At 51.2% G+C, this 19,947-nt stretch overlaps 1 long non-coding RNA gene across 1 annotated transcript; it reads right to left on the bottom strand.

Annotated features, from left to right (window-relative positions):
• Nucleotides 1–17,763: 17,763 nt before the first annotated feature.
• LOC127480038 (uncharacterized) lies at nucleotides 17,764–19,704 on the bottom strand. Its single transcript, XR_007907750.1, has 3 exons — nucleotides 19,544–19,704; nucleotides 18,563–18,691; nucleotides 17,764–17,850 (listed from the first exon to the last, which is right to left on the bottom strand). It is a non-coding gene; the product is annotated as an uncharacterized LOC127480038 (long non-coding RNA).
• Between the last annotated feature and the right edge of the window lie 243 nt (nucleotides 19,705–19,947).

Raw genomic sequence — 19,947 nt, forward strand, 5'->3', positions numbered from 1 at the left:
TGGCTGTGAGAGATGAGATTGATGCCTCCAGACTTGTTTTGGAAGCCGCCTCACAAACACACAAAGAACAAACCACAGGAGGGTCGATCCCCGCCGCGATTGCGACTCCGCCGGCACAACTCGAAGGGAAAGTGGTTCTCTTGGAGATGTGCAGGGCAGGCGCCAGAGATGTTTTAAGCAGCTTTCTACTTCTCATCTGGTTTGCAACGTGTGCTGTTTAGGCTCTGACTTCAGCTCTGACTGGGGCTCTCCTTCCCCTCCAAGCGGGCTCTGCTTTTCGTAGGGGAAGCGAAGGCTTCAGCGACCACAAGCTCAGGCCAAGTCTCCAAACAAATCTGTTTGAAGGTTCCTGCTCTGGTAGTGATTAGTCCAAGATGGAGGAGGGAAGAGAGAGAGAGAGAAAAAGGGAGAAAATCAAGATAAGAGAACCCTCCTTGGAGGAATACTGCAATTATTCGGGGTTTAATTTATGAACTCCCTGGACTCTTTGTGGCGTGCTCATCTCCGATTTGTCTGCGGTAAACAACATGCCTTTCAACAAGGCAAGGAGGAATTGAGGCTTGTTTCAGGCTGTCACCAATATTTTCATTCTTGTGCATGGCCTCAAAGACCAGCAGCAAAACCCCATTCCCCAGGCACAGTGCTGCAGCCAAGAGGGAACGAGCTGGAGGACACCAACTCCACGGACACGGGGCAACCAGGGATTGAGCACGTTCCTGGGGGGTGTCCAGCAAGCGGGCTGGAAGGGCTCTGGCAATGAATTCAATCAATTAGAGTGTTTTCAAAACAGCCTCTACAAAATATCTTGGCTTCCTTATTGGTGAGTCAAGTGAAGAGCACAAGGAACACTCAGGAACGTGGGCCACTACCAGGGCGCTTAATTCATTCGGATGATGCTTTTGTTGCACGGAGAGCCTTCCACAAAAAGGAGTGCAGTGCTGGATCCGCAGGCTCCGTTCCTGCAGTGGCAGTTAACAGCTTTTATGTGGCTGCAGGGAAGAAATCCAACCCCCAGGATTCTGGTTCTGCTGTCTCCAGCAGAGGCACGGCCACAGCTCGTTACCTGCACCTTCCCCCCTCCCGGCACCAGAGACGTGGGAATCGACTCCCAATCCCTGTTAAAGCCATTGCAGGGGACGGTTCAGCTCCAGGGCAGTGTGCTCAGGCTCCAGGGCTGTTCCAGCCTCCTGTCTCAGATGCTGCTAAGGCAAAGCTCAAATTTTCCATCCATCCCTCCAAGCTCTGCTCCCTCTTTAGGGGTCTGACGCTCCATCTCTGCTCCCAGCCCAATTTCAAATCTCTGTTTTAAAGAGTGGTTGAGAAGAGCTCCAGCCAGATTACCTCTCTGGGTAGTTTTGTTGTTTTGGAAGGATTTTGCTGCCATGTAATTTGTTCCCAAATCCTGGCATCCTGTGGTGATGCCAAGGCCAGGCATCAGACTGTTGGCCTGCCATGGCCAGAGGATACTGTGATGATCATCCTGAACTCACATCCAGCCTGGCACATCCAAGTGCTCAGAAGAGTCTGGAAGGTGAATTTTGTCAGGCTTGATGCAGAGAAAGCCAGTCTCGTTCTGAAGGGGCCTTTGGAGCCACCCCCTCCACCTGCAGGCACTCCAGGGAGAATCTACCTGGAAAAGGAACATTGATTTTCCTCCATCACTGCTTACAGTGGTGGGAGCCCACAGGGTGGGGAATACAGAGGGTTAAAAGCAGCCCTGGCTCCAGTGAAAGTGATTGCAAAACCCCCTTTAGCTCCTGTGAAGCAATTTTCCCACCACCATCACCAGTTCTTTCTTCCCAGAAAGGTGAAGGATGTGTTGGGAAGTTACAGTCAGAGCTGTGCAAAGAATGCAGATGGTTTATTCTGAACCTGTGCCGGTACTTCTGCAGCAGCCTCAGTCCTCCTGTGGCCATGCCTTGCAGCTTTGTTCTTGTGAACACTCCAGGGAGCTAATTTAAAAAGCAGGAATGTTCACCAAAAAATAACGTTCTGTCTCTGTTGCTGGTCCTGTAGCTGGGAAATGGATGGAAGGAACAGGAAACCTCTGAGAAAGGCACAGATTCATCAAGTCAGGGCAAAGGTATTGTTCACTGCAGCAAAACCAGGATTTTACCTCTGGATTTGCTTTTGGCTCTCTTCCAACACACTCCAGAGAAGTCAGTTGTCCTATTTTTGGTTAAGGCTGCAGGCTCCCCCTGTGAACATGGGCTCGATTATTTGGGCACAGCAGACTGGAAGCTGACCTACAGGTGCAAAGAAAAATGTTAACAAACCAATTGTGTCACTCCAGCAGAGAAACTGAAACAAAACCTAAACCAGGCAGTTTGGTTGCTAAATATTTTGCAGACCAGAGGTGTTTGCAGAAGCACTCTGAGTGATGTGAATGATTAAGAAATTACAGTTGCCTTTGCTGAGACAGCTCAGAAATAAATGCATAAACTAATGAGGGTTTGATGAGAACTTTTTAATCATTTTTACAGACATCTGTGCACTGACAGCAGCTCCTTTGCTGTTCTTCGTACCGGAGCCACTGGGAGAAAAAAACTGTATTAGTGCTGATATTAAGACGCCACTGAAGGGCAATCAGGGTGTAAGAGGAAGGCTCTGGGAAGTGAACACATTTATTCAGGATGAATAAGCCCCTTGTGGTAAACAAAGCTCCCTAATCTCCCTCTCTCGTGGTGTAACTACTCTGACGGTATCAGATCTTTGCTATAACCGGCAATTTTTCCTACCAATTACCCGCCAGTTACAGTCCATCTCCCTCTGAAATAACAGGCAGGTCATTAATGTCAAATTCCAATAGGATGATAAGGGAATTTATTGCTGAGATGATCACTAGAGCCGGGGTGATGAATGTGCTCGGAAGGATTTCAGGGCATTATTTCCCGGTGCTCACCAGCCAGTTATCTCCTTGGCTCGGCACTTTGTGTCTGTGCCTGGCAGACTGGCTCCTCCACGGCTTCACTTTGCTTTTAGGGGGCTATTTCTGTGTGAGGACATGCATGTTTCTCTATTTTTTGCTCGGAAAAAAAAAAACAACAAGACGACGACAATTAAATCCATCACAGGGATGACGCTTTTGATGGGGTTTGTTGCACTTGGCACCCTGTCAGCAGACGGGGCTGTGATGAAAAAGGTGCACGTTTAAGGTGCTTTAATCATTGCTGAAGTGTTGTGTAGTGAGTTAAAATGAGCTGCTTTGCTTTTGAAGCCGGTGAGGAGACGCAGTTTGAAGATCGGCTCCCCACTGCTGCTCAGCTCCAAGATTTAGGTTGTTCTGTTCCCTTTCCTAGAAATGAGCTTCGTGGCTTTATCTGAAGTTGTTTAATAGCAGGGATGGATCAAAGAGAAAGATTCCCAGCTGCAGGAATTTGGGGCACAGGCTGGTGGTTAAACAGGTTGGCATCTGAAGGGTTGGACCAGCCCATGGTACAGTTCAGGCTTTTTTATGACCTCAAGCATCAGGAAGAGAGAAAGAGTCCCTTTCCTGATTTAGACCAGTGACCAGCAGAAAGAAGCAAAGCAGAACCAGGGAAATCCCTAAATTGCTGTTTCTGGTGAAGAGGAAAAACGGTCTGATCTCTTTTAGCCTGAAAACCTAAAGACATCCCCAGAAGATCTTCACAGACAGTTTTTCTCTCCAAGCCAAATTCTTCAGTGCCCTTTTCTCCTCAAGTATCGTCTGTTGGATCACTCTGCTCTAGATAAGAGGCAGTGGGAGCATCACTGCCCTGCCAGGTCCACCTGGCTGAAACTCAGGATTCTGCTGTTTGGAGATCATCAGTCTGATCCAGATGGGCCTCATCCATAATATTTCACCAAGAGAAAAATCCAAGGTGCTTAAAAGCAAGAGCCTTTGCTAAATTTATAGAGACACACAGATTATACTGTATTTAAAAATGACCAGGGAGCAAATGTTTGATCCGGGTTCAGCCTTTCCCCACTTTATTTGAAGACAGTCACATTTGGGGATCTGAAGTCTGGATCTAATACATTGCACGGTATTAATAGATGTTGGAAGGGGTTGCTACAAGCTATTACTGAGGCAAAGTAAAAGAAATCAGATGTTTATGTACAATTATGCTTTTGTACAGATCAGTGGCCAGGAGAGAGCAGAGGCAGCAAAAAGGAAAAGTGCCTTGTTACGTTTGGGGATGGCGTCGAGATGGACGGATAAGGAGAGGAAGACACGAGGGGCTCAGGTTTCCCTGACATCCCTCTGGCAGAGCAGTGCAGGGGACAAACAAGTCCCAGATCTGCTGATTTTGTCTCAGTGAAGGCAAAAGGGAGTTTCCTGCCTGTGGTGCCTCTGCTGTGCACGGAATGGATGTGCAAGCCAAGCCTTTGCCCTGCTCACGGTGACAGCAGCGTCACACCAGTGGCATGGGCAGCAAAGGCTCAGCTCAGACCAGCACCCAGAGGGGCTGCTCTGCTCTGTGTTGGCTGCAGCAGCACTAAATCCATTTTCAGAGGGTTTGCTCTGCTTCTCAGCCAACCATCTGGATCTGCAGTCCACCCTGCAGACATCGAGATTTCCAAAGGTTCATCTCCACCTTGACCAACACCTCTCTGGCCAAATTTCCCTCTGTGACACGTCCACACACACATCAGCATTGTGCTGTTTGCTCCATCCCAACCCTCCAGCAGAGGCTCCCCAGGCATCTGTGGTGCTGAGCCAGCCTTCCTCAGTGGTGCTGACCACTGCCTGGTGTCACCCAAGCCCAGTGACAGAGCCACTCGTGTCCCTTGGGAGCAGGAGTGACATGTCACCAGCCAGAAAGGGACCAGATCATGGCCTGCAGTTGCCCTCACTGGATTAATAGTTGGGAAAAAACCCCGCCAGCATCCCCAGGAAAGTTCCCATCGGCAGAGCCTTGTCTGTCCACGCAGCCCGTGGGAGGATAAAGGCAGAAAGAGGGAGAGGGGGGAGAGAGATAAACAATTTCCTACACAGTTGTGGCTCGAGCCCATCTTACAAGAAACACATGGTCCCTGACACAATATTTAGCTCTACTGTAACATGGTCCATTTGGAGGCTGGTGGCTGAGTGGAGAGCTGTAGTAAAACATTCTTTGCTGGTAACACACACACACATAGACAGAAAAACCCAACCTTAGTAATAATAATTGTGGTTAACTCCATAAAGGCTGGAGCAGAGGATGGCAGTGAGCTCCTTCTGGAGCAGGGATCTGCTTCAGCATCTCGTCAGGCTGAGCAAACCCCAGCTCTGCTGCTTTGAAATGCTTGCCCTGATGGGTGGTGACCCCTTGGCTTTGCCCCATTAGACCCAGGGGAGAGGAACCAGGGTCTTTGGGGCTGGAATTTTTCCTTCAGTGTGCTGTTTCTCTGCTCAGAAAACAGTCCCGGGGAGGATCGCTGTGTTAAGCCAAAAAAAAAAAAAAAAAAAGCCTTTTTTTTTTTATTTATTTTTATTCAACTTTTGTGCTCATTAGCTCAGGAACTTACAGTTGGAGTTGTCACTAGGCTCCTCCTGCCAACATATTGCAGAGCTTCGCGGGAGTTACATCATTTGGCCTCGGAGGAGCCGCTAAGTGGAAACACATTTGGGTTTGCTCGTGTTGCTCAGGCTCCTTTTCGCTCTCTCCCCGGTTCCACGGTGTGGAGCAGGAGGTCAGGCAGCTCTCAGCAGAGCACAGGACCCAGCACCCCCTGGGGGATCACATCCCACAGGAATTGCACTCCCCCAAACCATCCAAAATCCTCCTGCGATGTGTGCAGATCCTCTCAGCTGCAATGCTGGGGGAAAGCATGACAAGCCAGGTATTTAGCTCATCCTGGCTAACATTGGCAGGGACTAATCCCTTCTGCCTCCTTAGGTTTTCCCTCAAATTTCTCCTGGATCCCTGTCCTTCCCCTCCCAGCTCGGTCTGAGCCAGCTTGTCCCCGTGGTCAGCACTCTCTGCTCTCTGCCCTTCCCACTCCTCTACTCTCTGCTCTGGAGTGCAGGGTCTTTTTTGCCCAGACAACATTTTTATTAAGGAACTGAAACTGTTGGGAACTGAAAACGCTCCCAACACCAGCCCAGTCCTGGCATAACCAAGGGTAAATCATATCCTGCAGAAGAAAATTTGCTGGGGACACAGCCTGAAACTTTTCTGACCATGACTGTGCAGAAACAATATCACTTACAGTGGTTTCATTTGCTCCTGGATCAGCCTGTTAACAAAATTCCAAGGGTGACTGGCAACCAGCTGTGCCTACCAGAACTCTCTGTCTCGTGTGGTGCTGGCACTTTTCTAACCTCAAACCCGAGGAAAGGGGGGATGATAAAGCAAAATGAGGGTCCCTGTTGCAGGTTGGAGTGGATTTTTAATTAGGGTGGCCCCATCCCAGGGCTCCTGGCAGGCAGTGGCTCCTGCTCTGCCTGGGGAAGGGGACTTGAGGACTTGCTGAAAGCCAGAACGGATTTGAAGCTTTCCCAGCAGTTTGCGTGTCAGTGCAACCCCAGCTGCTCCTCTCCCTTGTGCTGCAAGGAGCTGCTAATAAATAGATCCTTATTTATAAGAATAAAGCCAAGAAGTTGTCCTTTTGGAGGCCACCCCAGCGAGCTCCCTGCAGCCCAGGTCATTAGCTGGCCACAGGAAGCTCTTGGAAAGGAGGTGCTTGGAGCATCCCTCACCCACACACCCAACCCCTCTCCCTTCATCTGCTTCACACCACGGCAGCAACACCAGACTTCCCTCTGGGCTGGGGAGTCCACGATGGGTCTTAAGTAAATTTATGGCCACGGATCATTTTTTCTCGTATGTTAATATTTAGTCATGAGAAAGCAATTTCTCCAGAGAATGCCCTGAGCGTCTCTTGCCCCTGTGTGGGTTTGTCTCAGAGGATGTGGTGCAGGGCTGGCTGCGGTGACTCACGGCTGCGGGAGCCCCACGGAGGTGGAGGAATCTGGGGAGAGGAGTCCAGTGCACTGGGGCTGGCACGTGGAGTCCTCGGAGGGAGCAGCAGAGGGAGAACAGGTTCCGTGAACACCCCGGGGACGCATCCTGCAGCATGTTCCTCCCCCTTGGCAGCCTGGAAACAAGCGGAGAGCCGGGAAGCATCTTCCTCGTGGTCGCTATTATTAATGGCAACGCCGCGACGGCTCCCGAGGCCTCGGGGACCGCCGGGAGCCACCTGAGCATCCCTGCGGGTGCCCGCGGCTCCGGGAGCTCGGGAAAAGGCAAGCGTGAGCACCATCTAGTGATGCTGCCGGCGGTCCCGGTGCGGTCCCCTCTGTGCGGGCTGCCAGCCGGCCCCAAAAACTCCGGGGGAGCCGGGCTGGGTGCGGTGTGCTGGGCTGGGTACCCGTGTGCTGGGCTGGGTGTTGATGTGCTGGGAGGGGTGCCAGTGTGCAGGGCTGGGTGTTGTGTGTGGCATTCCAGCCCCTGGGAGAGATAAGAGGAATGTGAGCAACAGGGAAACTAGGGAATCCCATCGTGGAGTACCTCCTGGGTGGTCCAAACCCTTCCTCCATCCTGCTCATCCATCTGGTGAGGGCAATGCCCACTCTTTCACATCAGCCTCTGGCACAGCCCTTCCTGGGAGCTCATCATGGGGTTCCACCACCCCTTTTTTCGCAGCAGAGGGTTGTTAACTCTGCAGGATGCTGAGCCAGCTTCAGGCTGTGAAATTCCCTGCCCTGGAAGTGCAGGGGATCCACGTGGCAGCAGGATCCCACCTGGGTTTGTGAGATGATGGCACTTGCTAGGAAGGGTTTTGGGATAGCAGGTACTTTTCTTAATGATTCATTCAGGTACTTTTCTCAATGATCCATTTTCCAGGCTCATGTGAATTTATAAGAGTCTCAGCTTTTGTTTAATGGTACTTATTTGAAATGATGGGAAAATATGAGCTAAAAGAGTGGCAGGGCTTCAGAAACTTGAAAAGACAGGTGTTGCAGATGATGAATTTTAGAGATGGGTGGTAAAAGGACGATTCCACTTAGTGAAAATTTTCAAGGTATTGAGGGGAAATGTGTCCTGTTACATATTGAAAGCAAAATGTTTGGAAGTCAGGGAGTTTGCCCAAAAAAATCAACCCTGCCTCTGAGACTGAGGCATCTTCAGGCCAGTTTTGTAGAATCAATGAGAATTTTGAGCAATGCAGAGACACCAAAAACCCGTTCTGCTCTCTCACAAGGAGGGGGGTTGTTTGTCTGTTTTGTTTTAAAGTCACAGCTTTGAAGATAAACCTCCTGCTTTCTGGTACCAGACTGGAATCAGAAATGATGCATTTTCCTAACAAAGACTAGTTTGACAGCCTCTGAACTCCTGACACAAAATATTCACCATATTCTACCTTTTTGCCCAATTCCAGCTGAGAACATCCCATGCACCTTGTCCCAGATACCTAAAGCACACCAGGGGACAGGCAGGCAATTTGTGGACCGTGGCAGTAGCAAGAATCACTGCAGTTATAATAACAGAAAGCATTTGGGAAGGGATTTTCCATCTCACTCTTCAGGGTTTAGGTTGATCTGTTGTTATTAAAGACTGGGATGGGACTCAGCATGGGCAGGAACACGCTCTGCTGTGAAAATCCTTCACCTGCTCCAGCACAGCAGGATCTGGCTGCTGTAGGAGACCCAGGTGGGTTTAAGGTCTCATTTAACCTGGGATTTCCTGAGCAAGGTTTAGTTGTGTCATTAGACTTGCTGCTGAACACCAGCCCATTTTTAGGGTGCATCAAACACTCTCTGCTTCTCCCTTCTGCTGGTGCCTCTGTGAGAGGAGAGGGTCGTGTCCCTTCTAACACAGGGGCAGCTGCCAAGCCCCAGGATTTTCCACTTCCCAGATGTTTTTGGGGCAGTGTTGGTAGGGAATGGCTCTGTTCACAGCCAAGCCTCTGAAGGCAAAGGGAATGTGGCAAGGAGGGCTCCCCCCGAGCTCAGATCTGCTGCCCACACCACCTCACGCTGAGCCGCGCTCCCTGTCAGCTCAACTCTGGCTCTCCCTTTTTCTGAGGAATACACAGTGTGTTCCCAGGCTGGGCTGAAGACCAGTTTCCCCTGTATCCAGGGGCCCGCTGGCCCTTTCCTAGGTGAGCTAAGCAAGCACAAATGTCCTCCCTAAACAACAGCAGAGAGCAGACAGCTGGATTCGAATGCGCGGTTCTTGTGCAGGCTCCCTTTCAAATGAGTCATAAAAGTTCCTTGGCAGCTGCCTCTGTGTATCTAACTGGGATCAGGTTAGGGGCAATGTGGATAGCCGAGGATGGAAAATATGTGTTGAATTTACTCCTCTGTCCCACTGCTGATCCGAAGGCTTGGGAACGCTCCTGCTGGAGTCCTTTGCTACACTCCGGCTCTGCTCGGAGCTGCCTGGGTCTTGTTCTTCCATTTCCCTGTCACTCCATCCTCTCCCATATGTCCCTCTACATTCCCCCTCGAACCCAAGGCATGTTAAGGGGGCAGAGAGGGAGCCAGAGTGCTGGGGGAAGGGAGGGACAGCAGGCAGCAGCCTCGGGTGGCCCAGGCACTCAGCGAATCTCACATTGTCCAGGCCACAAAAGAAGCGTGAGGACTGAGGCTTTTCCATCTCTTTTCTGTCTGGGAACAGCAGCAACTGGCAGACAGTCCCATCCCCTGCCTGCAGTACCCTCCTGCCCCTCTCACTAAGAGACCCAGCAGAGCTCTGACTTGTACAGAGGGTGGTAACTCTCCCAGACCTTCTCTCTGGTGCAAAAACCCCTCAGGGGGCTGCGTGTTGGATCAGGCTGATGTTCCCACTGTGTCCTGACTCTCACCTGCTCAGTGGTTATTGCCACAGGAACTGATGTGCACATCTCCAGTGCAGCCCAGGCTGAGACAGTGCAAAGCACCCAGTGCAAAATTCCCTGAGTCTTCTCAAGGCTTTGCTTTACATTAACAAAAGTGGCAGGGCCTGGAGGAAGCACTTCATGTGTTTCACAGCACACGAGGCACAGCATGGATGTGGTGCCCAGCAGCTGGATGAGAGCATCCCCCCACCCTCCAGAGTCTCAGTGATTGTCCCAAACACCCACCGCAAAGAGAGGAAGGATCAGCACAAAGCTCTTGGAAAGAGATTCCCAGGAAATGGAGTTACTGAGTAGTGCCTGAAATCCTGACGGAAATGGAGCTCTTGGCACAGAGCAGAGCCATGCTTTTTAGTAGATCTGTGTTTGCTTGAGAGAAAGAAAAGCCCCTCTAAGGAGCCTCTGCTTTCAAGGCAGAAAACAACAACCTGGTTTGAACAGAGCCTGGAAGTAAGGAGGGAAATCCTACCAGAAACGTCCTGAGAAGCTGCCAATTCTCTTCTGCACCCCTTACCCTTCCCCTTGTCACGACATCTCAGCCATCAGACCCACCATCAGGCCTCCAACACTGTCCATCTGCTCCCCTCCCACTCCCACATCCCTCCTTTCAAACACAAGCCATGATAACAGGAACCCTGGAAGCCCCTGTGCAGCACCCGCTGCCTCCGGGCACAGCCCTCCAGCACCACCAGCTGCCAGATCCTCTCCAGGCCTGTGGCCAAAAGAGCTGATCATCCTTCTTTTCTCAGCCATTTCTCTCTCTGAAGTGGACATTTAAAAAGGAAAAAGTGAGCAATGAGCAGAGAGTGCTGGGACTGCACATGGAGCCTCGCAGGGCCAGATGTGTGATGATGCCTCTCTGCCAAAACCCCTGCTCGCTTCTTCCCCTGCATCCCCTGCTTGGTGAACACTTCCAGGGGCTCCTCAGGGTGTGAGCATCACACATTTTTCCCTAGGAAGGTGTTGAAGACCCCAGGAAAAGCTAAAACAGTCCCACACTTGTAATCCTGAGCCATCCCATGGGGTCTTGAAAGAGCTCACCTGGTCAAGGCAAGGAGGGGCAGAGCTGGGGCTGCTCTTTGGCAAACAGGGGCTCACTTGGCAACTTCCCTGTTGTTTTATGGGACAGTTCCTCCCAGATCTGGGAGCTCATATGCAGCACACAGCAGTAATATCACAGCCCAACTTCACTGAAACCCCACGGGAAATGAGGTGGGACTGGGCTTGGAGCAACCTGGTCTAGTGGAAGGTGTCCCTGCCCATGGCAGAGGGTGGAACGAGTTGGGCTTTAAGGTCCCTTCCAACCCAAACCAGTCTGGGATTCTGTGCTCACAGCTGTGTCCATACATGTTCCATTTCTCTGCTGGCCAGGGAACAGCCAAGACCACGGAGGGATATCTGAGGGGGAAAGATTTGCTTGGCCAGAAGGTAAGGGGTAGAAAAGACTCATCCCAGCAGGGAGGATCCATGTGGATCCTCACTCCAGAGCAAAAAGCTGGATGTTGGATGCTCCTGGCTCTCAGCCCAGCAGAGTGCCCCTGCCCACAGTGGGGACAAGCCCATGTGACATCTGCAGTTGGCTAAGATATCTTAGCTCTTCAGCTGTTATTTTTGTAAGCATCCTCCTGATGGCGTGTGCAGTGATCACTAAAGGAACTTTGCCCCCTCTCAGCTCACACTTTTCCTAAGGAAACAAGTTTGAGTCTTTGCCAAAGAGCTGAAAATAAATAAACTCATCTTTTAAAGTTAAAATTTTCTTCCCTTTTTTTTTTTTTTTGAATGTTCAGAAGCTTTATAGAGGAAAACTTCAAATTGAAAACATCTCTGCAGACATTCTAAAGCAGTATTTTGACAGAGAGGTTGGTGCTGCTGAAATTTCTCATGAATAAAAATAAATATTGAAAAACCACCTCGACAGCAATGCTGATCCTGGAGGTTGTGGCACTGTCAACCACCAGATACTCACAGGGCTCAATCAGATGCTCAGCACTTAATTGGAATGAGGAACTATTCCTCATTCCAAGAACAAGGACTGAAACAAAAGCAGGGAGGAGCTATGGTCATCCTATTTTAGGACATCCTCTCTAATGGATGAGAACTTCTCCCAGGCAGTGGGAGGTCACTGCTGGAGAAGGGGCGGGGTTGTTGAGTAATGTGGACCACTGGTTTGATTTCAGATCTGCTCAGCAATTCTATGAGTCCTAAATTCCTAAAATTTCACAGTGGAAGTGGTTTTAGGTTAATATTCAAAGGGTGATTGATTGGCTCCATATTCTGGTAATCTGTGGGATCAGGAGCACGGAGAACCCTCTCATCCCACTGGGTTAGCAGAGCCAGCACCAGGCTCTCCACTGCTCCTTGGGAGCTGTTTAGAAATCATGGAAGTCAATAAATCTTTGGAGTTATTCTGGGCTGGAACCCAACGATGCTTAATGGGAAGCAGATGCCGATGGAGGTCTTTCCTGGAAGGCTGGTGTGGGGACAGGCACGAGGGCTCTCAGACACAGAGCATTTCTACCTCTGTCCTTGTGCTTGGGTGTGTCACTGGGTGCCTTCCACGACAGGCTGTAGCTGAACATGTCCCACTGCAGCCAGAGCTGCCCTCGAGCTTCACATTCCCCCTCCCTGTCGGTGGGAACATCCTGCAAAACACTTCTCCTCTCTCCCTTGGAGAAGGAAGTTCCCATCAACTCATTCCAGGAACCTCCTGGGGTGAAGAGATGGGACACCCCCCCCTGTTGTCTTGCCCACCTCAGAGTTATCGTTCCTACCCCAAAACGGGCAGAAGGTGAGACATCCCTGCCATCACTGCACAGCCAGACACTGCTGGGAGGAGCCACAAGAGGGCATTAGATTTGTATTTTTCCCTATCCAGAGAAATCCAAGACACTTTCTGGATAATAATCCGTTTCCAAGTGCACAGGTAGAACTGTGGGAATATCAGCCTGTGAATCTTAAAGCCATAAGAAGGCAGCTTGGATACTAACAGTGAGCCTGACTTTCTTTTCCTCCTCACAATTCGGCTTTTTATTGCCTCTGTGGAATAGGAGGAAGGCAGAAAGTGTTCCCTCCGTGTGGGAAAAGTAGAACATTTTGAAAATAAAGAAGAAGAACCCAAACAAACCCAAGCCACATCATTCCCAGTGCCTGAAGAAACTGAACAAATGTTGAAGAAGCTGATTAAATGTTAAATAAACATTTGAAAATGTTGCAAAACACCGCGCTGATTACACCTCACCTGTCAACAATTTTTTAGGTGAGGAAAGCAGGTTCAGGGTGTTTGCTGGCATCCAGTGGTTCTTTCTGAGCCTGATTTTGATGGAGATATTTCCTACCCCGACAGCATCTGTGCTCCTGCGTGTCTGGTGTCGCTCCAAGGCGTCCCACTGTCCTCAGCTGAGTTCACTGCCTCGACTAAAATTACATTTGCTGGACAAGGGCCGTGTGGTGTAAACACCCTGTAAGTGTGTAGAGATCATTTTTCAACCCTAAAGTGCCATTAGGCCTCGACCCCTTAATTAAAAAATCATTCAAACCAGCTGAATGTCATCGGGCTGAAGCAGAACATAAATCAGCAGCAGAGTGTCCCTCTGTCTTAAAAGCAGTTTAAGTTTTTCAGCAATACCAGGCCTGAAAAAGAAATAGGTAAAGAAATCAATGCAGACCAATGGACATAAACATGAGCCTTCTGAGCTGGTGTTTAGGAGAGGAAGGTGTTGTTAAAAGGGTTACAGCTGCTGTGTCCATCCAGAGGTGAGGGGTAACATTTGGTCTGCGAGGGCTGGTGCAGCAGAAACCAAAAAAGGAAAAAAAAAAAAAAAAAAAAAGTAAAACCTTGAAGCAATTTAAAGAAGATTTATTTCCTTTTTGTTTTGTGCTCTCCTGGGCTGCCTGATACGTTTGGAAGGGAGTCCAGGGAGATGTGTGGGCCAGAGAGAAACTTCCCAGGACATGAGGTAAATGTAGATGGAGTCAGCCCAGACTTGGCTTTCCCAGTGTGTGGTAGTGGGTTGGCATTTCATATCCCAAGGTCTGCTGCTAAAACCATGTCCTAGGGAAGTGTGGCACCCTGAGAAGGGCCAAGGCAGACCTGGCCTGGATTTGGCTTGTGCTGATCTCCCTGTGCCATATGTCCTGTTGGCAGACACAGGTCCCGGTGTCCCCGTGTGAGCTGCCTCCCCCGTGCATTGAGGAAGCTCAGGAGCTCAGAGTTGTTGCACTGAGCAAATCTCTTAATCCTCAGAGCCAGAGAGGCAGAAAGGTGGAAGATGAGCCCTTGGGGCAGGAGGAATTGAGCCCCCAGAGCCACACCTTTGTGCACAGGCGTGAGGGTGTCTGCAGGTGTCTGGGAGATGAACCGCTCCAAATCCTCCCCGTGCAGGAGGGCTGGAAACTCTGCCTCTCTTCCTTGGGGGATTTGATGTACTTCCAAGCCACTTGGAGCCTGCCAGGCTCTCCAGCTCGAGGGGAAATGACAATAATGCTCATTAATCAAATGAATTTCAGGTTCTGGCCTCCAGCACATGGCTGTGGCACCTTCGCTTCCCCAGCTGACATCTGTCACCACGGGAAGGTTTGTGGATTCCAGCCCTCATGGAGCAGCAAAAATAGCTCCCACAACACACCCACCCCAGGGGAGGCCTGGATGGAGCCGATGGCACTGGCCAGGATGAAAAATAAACCTCAGCAAATCCCAGTAGGGAGGGAACATCTCTGCCCAGCCACCTTCCCCAGGCCAGGGTCCTTCCCCAAAATCTCCCTGCAACCCTTGTTGATTAAACCAATAGTGAGATAAAATATGTTAAACATCCCAATAGCCTTGTAGCTGTATTGTCCTGGGCACTGGCACTCCTGGTGTCTTCTCTCCTCTCTAATATAATTTATTTTGAAGGCCAGACAATAAGGCCAGTAATTCTTTGGCTCCTGGTGTGAACAGTTTAATGGAACATGACAAGAAAACAGTGTTTCTTTCGTGGGAGTAATTATTGTCTGACTTTAAGTCTTTACCTATGGCAATAGCTGTGAGAATAGTCCCATTAGAGGCAAGTGGAGACATTAAATCCTCAGAAATTATGACTGAAAAATCTGAAAGACATTACAAGTGACCATAGCTGGGCCAGTCTCCATATTTTAGATTAACAATTTTCCCCAGGTCAGGAACTTCTCTGTCCTTGACCATGGCAGAGGGACCCTGTGCTGGAGGAGGGGTTCAAGCATATTCATATATTCAAATGTTTCAAGGAGGAGCTTGGTTAAAGCCAACCACATGTGGGAGCACCATCCAGACAAGATGCAATGAGCAGTCAAGGCATGATTCAGAGCCTGCTGCAATCCTTGGAGAAGTTCAAGCTGCTGTTCAGCAGCTTGTGGGCCTGGCTCCCAACACAGTCTGGCCATGGCCAGCAGCTCTGACTGATATCAGCTGGGCTCTGGGGACATCACATGGCCAGGGGAGGTCTGAGGGGCTCCACGTGGCAGTGACTGCAGGCAAGTAACACCCCGGGAAAAGGATTCAGAGAAAAAAGCTTTCACGGAGGGAGACAGATGAGGAGAATGGAAAATAAGGCTGGAGGAGGTGTGAGAGCAGCAGGCAGACACAGCCCTGACCTCGAGGCTGCACCAGACAAATGGTTTCCCTCTGCTTTCCCTCCTCACGATCCCAGACCGTGCCGGCTGCCCTCTGGAAAATCCTCCTCAGACACAAGGAGTGGATGCGGGTCTGCTGCTCAGGGCTGCGAGTCCCTCGGGGTTGTTTTTGTAGGGTTGCTCCCCATTGCTAGGCTACGTGGTGTTGCTGTTGGCGCTGGGGGATGTTGGCTGGGTCGGAGCCCACGTGTGCAGCGGGAGGTGACTCATGAGCTCTGGGCCGAGCGCTCCAGGCCGCCTTTAAGTTGCTCAGGAAGAACATTCCCTTCTGCTGAGGCACGGCCACGGCGGCTCCCCGACAGCAACCCCAGCACCTGCACGGCCCACAGAGCTGGGGGTGAAGAGCCTGGAGGGGCTGCCCCATCCTGGAAGTGCCCAAGGCCAGCTTGGACGGGGCTTGGAGCAACCTGGGCTAGCAGAAGGTGTCCCTGCCCATGGCAGGGAGTTGGAACTGCAAGGTCTCATCACAGTCCCCTTCTGAGGAATGCTCAGAAAACCTTTGCCACACCAGTGGATTTCCCTTTTCAGAGCAAGATCCCGGGGGGATTTCTCACTAATTATTGCCTGAGCATCAGTGAATCAGCTGCTCTCTACCTGCCCAGCCCAAACACTGGGGTTTGCCATTTTTGTTGATTTTTTGGGTGTCGCCTCCTCCAGCTCTTGGCACCCAAAATTGTCAGGTCCAAATGTCTGCTTTGAACTAGCAAGTGTCAGGAGTGTTGGAGGCTCCATGAGTGAAAAAGTTGCCTGTGAGGAGCCCCATCCCTGCTGTCCCCAGGGACTCTGGAGGAGAGGCTTTCCTTGGAGTCAGGGCCAGCCCCAGAGCCAGGCTGCAGCTCTGGGAAGTGTGTGGGAGTTCAGGAGTTCAGCCATGGCTGATGTGAAACAACTCCAATCTGCAAAATTTGCCTGGAAAAGCTGTGTCCAACCACTGGCTTCTCTTAAAAGTCAGAATCCCAAGAGCAGATAAAAACCCAGCCTCTTTATACTGAACTCAGCTCAGAGCCCAGAACCAGCACCCCACAGCTCCCATCTCCTTTGTTTTAAGGATGTTTTGCTCCAGAAATCAAAGAGTTACAAGCATATTTACTATCACACACAGACCTGAAGCACAACCCTCTGCATCTTGCTCCCCTTCTTTTGCTTCCTGATTTTTCACAGCTCCTGGCAGCCCTTGGAGACACTGAGCAGCTACAAACTATGCTCCTGATACACAAAAACCTGGTAACACAAAAACCTGGTAACTGCCAGTGTCATACTAGAGGATGGCCTTACCTCTTGTCCCTGTCCTTAAAAAGCCCTGGAATGTCTCTAATCAGTCTCTCATGTGCCTGCAGGATCCCTGGATAGTAATAAATCTGCGATTCCAGCTTGTTCAGATTTAAGAAAGGGAGACAGGAAAAGCCGTTCCTCAAAAGTCGCCCTTTCTGGGACAGAAATCCCAGATTGTCCTGGTTTTGGGGGCACCTTGCAGAGGGTGCTGTGCTCTGCCCCAGGCACTGCTGAGAGGACACGTCTCATGGGGATGGTGAGATGGTGCCTGGCAGGGGTTGTGTTTTGGGGTGCTGTGCCCTCTGCTCTGGGGGTGTGGGACCTGCTCTGATCCTGTGTGGGGTTCATTCCAGGTCATGCTGAGCAGCTCAGAAGTGACTGGGGTTGCAAATGAAGGGGCACGGGGGTTACAGAGCAGGGCTGAAACACTCCCTCTCTTTCTAGTTTCCATCCTCCCTTGCTGCAAATCCAGTGCTCAGACCATCCCTCGCCTGCAGAGCTGCCAACTCTCCTCTCAAAACCTCCTTGCCAACTCCTGCCATACCTGGCAGGGGCCCAGAGGCCCGAGGGGAAGAGTTTGGAAGAAGTTTCACGCAAACGTGCAGCTGGATAAAGCCGGAAGGATCCTGCACCCGCCCCGTCTGGAAGATCCTTTGGGCAGAGCCAGCACAACCCTCCGAGCCGTCCCCGATGCCACATCGCCCTGCTCTGGGCTCGGCAGGCTCAGACATGGCCTCAACCTGCCATCTAGTGTTCTCCTCACGGATCCTGCTGCCAGAGCCTGCAGCAGGCAGGGAAGCACCGCCCGGAGCTGCGGCAGCACCTCCGACGGGACCCCGAGAGCAGCGGGGCAGGAGGGTCCTGCTGGCTCCCATCACCAGGAATGTCGGACATGAATTGCCCAAGGATTGTCCAGAGACAGCGTTTTCACGTAGCTGAGCTGGGTAAGTGCCATACTCCAAGGAAACAGAGCATCCAGCTCAGCCTCTGGCTTAAAACTGTTTATAGGAATCAGCAGTTTTGAAAATGGAAAGATTAAATTAGTCCAAACAAAACGACCCACTCTAAGCACCGCAGACTGAGCTGGAGTGATGTCACATAAACGGAGAAGGGGTGGCCACAGTTGTTGTCAGGAGTCAGATGGAGCTGCCAAAGAAAATAATCACTTTTTTTTCCCCTCCTTTTGGGAATTGCAGGGTTTGACCCCAAAGCAGATGCAGGTGGGATAAACCCTCATGTACTCCCATCAGCATTCCTGTCAGCACGGCCTCAGAGAGGTGGGAGAAAGGGGACAGGAGGCACCAGGGTGAGGGGTACAGCATCATCCCCAGCCCATAGAATGGGATGCTCAGTGCTGGGATGGCAGCACCCCCAGCCCCAACGTGCTGCCTGGTCTCAGTGACAAGCTGTGGCCACCATCACCCCTGTCCCCAGAGGCAGAGTAATGTACTGGGTTTGGACAGCCTGGGCTAAGGGAGTTTCAAAACAAAGCAGCTTCGGGCAAACAGCCTTTCCACTTCTCTGTCTCAGCTTCCATTTGTTAACTTCCCTTTCAAAATGCAGAGGAGTTTGATATCAGGTGGTAAATTATGCCTGATCCTTTTGGAATAACAGATTACCCGTGCTTAGAAGCCACAGTGGTTATTTGTTTTGTAAACCAGGGCCTCTCCCTCTGCTCCAGCACACTCTCCCTTCCCCAGCACACTCTCCCTCCCCACGCTGAAATCCAAGCCCTTCCCACGGAACAGAAGCTCCATTCATTCCCTGTCAGCTCAACCACCTTCCAGAATCCCCCTCAGCAGACACTGGGGTTGGTGTGGGCATCCCTGGGCTGTGCAGGGGAGTTTTGGAGGCTCACAGGTGAGGCTGGCACAGGTCTTTTTGGATGGGATGCTTTGCCTCTGCTCTCCACCCTGGAATGCTGTGGGGCCCTGCTGGGACTGGTGCTGTGCAGCCCTCCCTGGGCTCGTGGTTCACCATCCTGAACCTGGTGGGGACAGAAATGCCACAGCAGCTGCTTGCCTGCTTCCAAATGCTCTACAAAAGGAACATGCACCAGGACATGTGGATGGGGCTTGGAGAAACCTGCTCTAGTGGAAGGTGTCCCCACCCATGGCAGGGGGCTGGAACATGTTGATCTCTAAGGTCACTTCCAGCCCAAAGCAGTCTGTGATTCCATGATTCTGTGACATCTCTCTGGCCAATAACCATGACAGGAAAGGAGGGTTTAGGTGAAAAAGGCATGGGAAAGGGACTGTTGGTGTTTCCCAGGACCAAAGGGCATTAGGACAGCAAGGACAAGATCTTGTGGGGACACGGAGGCCTCAACATCTGCAGCAAAAGGGCAGAGGGAGCACAGCCTGGCCATACTCGTGTTCCAGTGCTTTTTAAGTGGAGATGGGATGTTTCCTGCCAAGTTCACAGGCCAAGGGGTTTGAAAGCCCCATTTTAATCCCAGCAGCTCACACTGCCCTGCTGCTCCACGGAAAAGGCAGCTGGACAAAGTGCCCTTCTCACTGTGCTCTCCCTTGGGAAACAGATGGTGAGCTGTAAAGGGGGAACAGCAGCTTGGCAGGAGATAGGAACCAAAACCAAGTGGGAAGTGGCCTCTTGGGAAGTGTTCCCTTCTCAAATACAGATCAGAAAAGGCACAGGCAGGCTCTGAGGTGGGCTGTGGGACATGGCACGAGGCAGGGAGGACACCCATGTCCCTGAAGCAATGCTTGGAGCAGCCTGAGCTCACTTCAGCCTTTCCCCCTCCCCTCATCCTTTGTGCTCAGGACCAGGGTAACCGTCCTGAAGAGCATCAATATCACACAAAAACCAGGAGATTATTCACCTGTTATCTCCAGTTCACACTTCAGCTTCCCACTGCCCTCGTAACAGCTCCCCGCAGGAGCCAGCAGGTTTGCTGGAACGCTCTGCTGGCCCTTCCCACCATGACATCACCAGCCCGGGCCGTGCAGCATCCCCACGTGGCGCGGCCGTTCTGTGCCGCGACCCGAGAGCCCGGCTGGGCTCAAGATGCAGGGCTGAGCCACACGCTATCCCAAATGCATTCCAGATGACAGGAGAGCACGGCAGGGTCCGGCTTTGTGAGCCTGATCGAGCAACACCTCATAATAACTCTTCACTGGACAGAGCAGTTTGAATCTGGGGGACGTTTCTGATGTTTTCTGATCCTGGGAACTGCTGGAGACCTCTCCGCTTATTTTTTTTGGTGCAACATCACCTTCTCCCAGG

This window comes from Manacus candei, unplaced genomic scaffold (assembly GCF_025592945.1).
Source record: "Manacus candei isolate 608988 ecotype Guabito, Panama unplaced genomic scaffold, ASM2559294v1 h1tg000071l, whole genome shotgun sequence".
In the NCBI taxonomy this organism is placed as follows: domain Eukaryota; kingdom Metazoa; phylum Chordata; class Aves; order Passeriformes; family Pipridae; genus Manacus; species Manacus candei.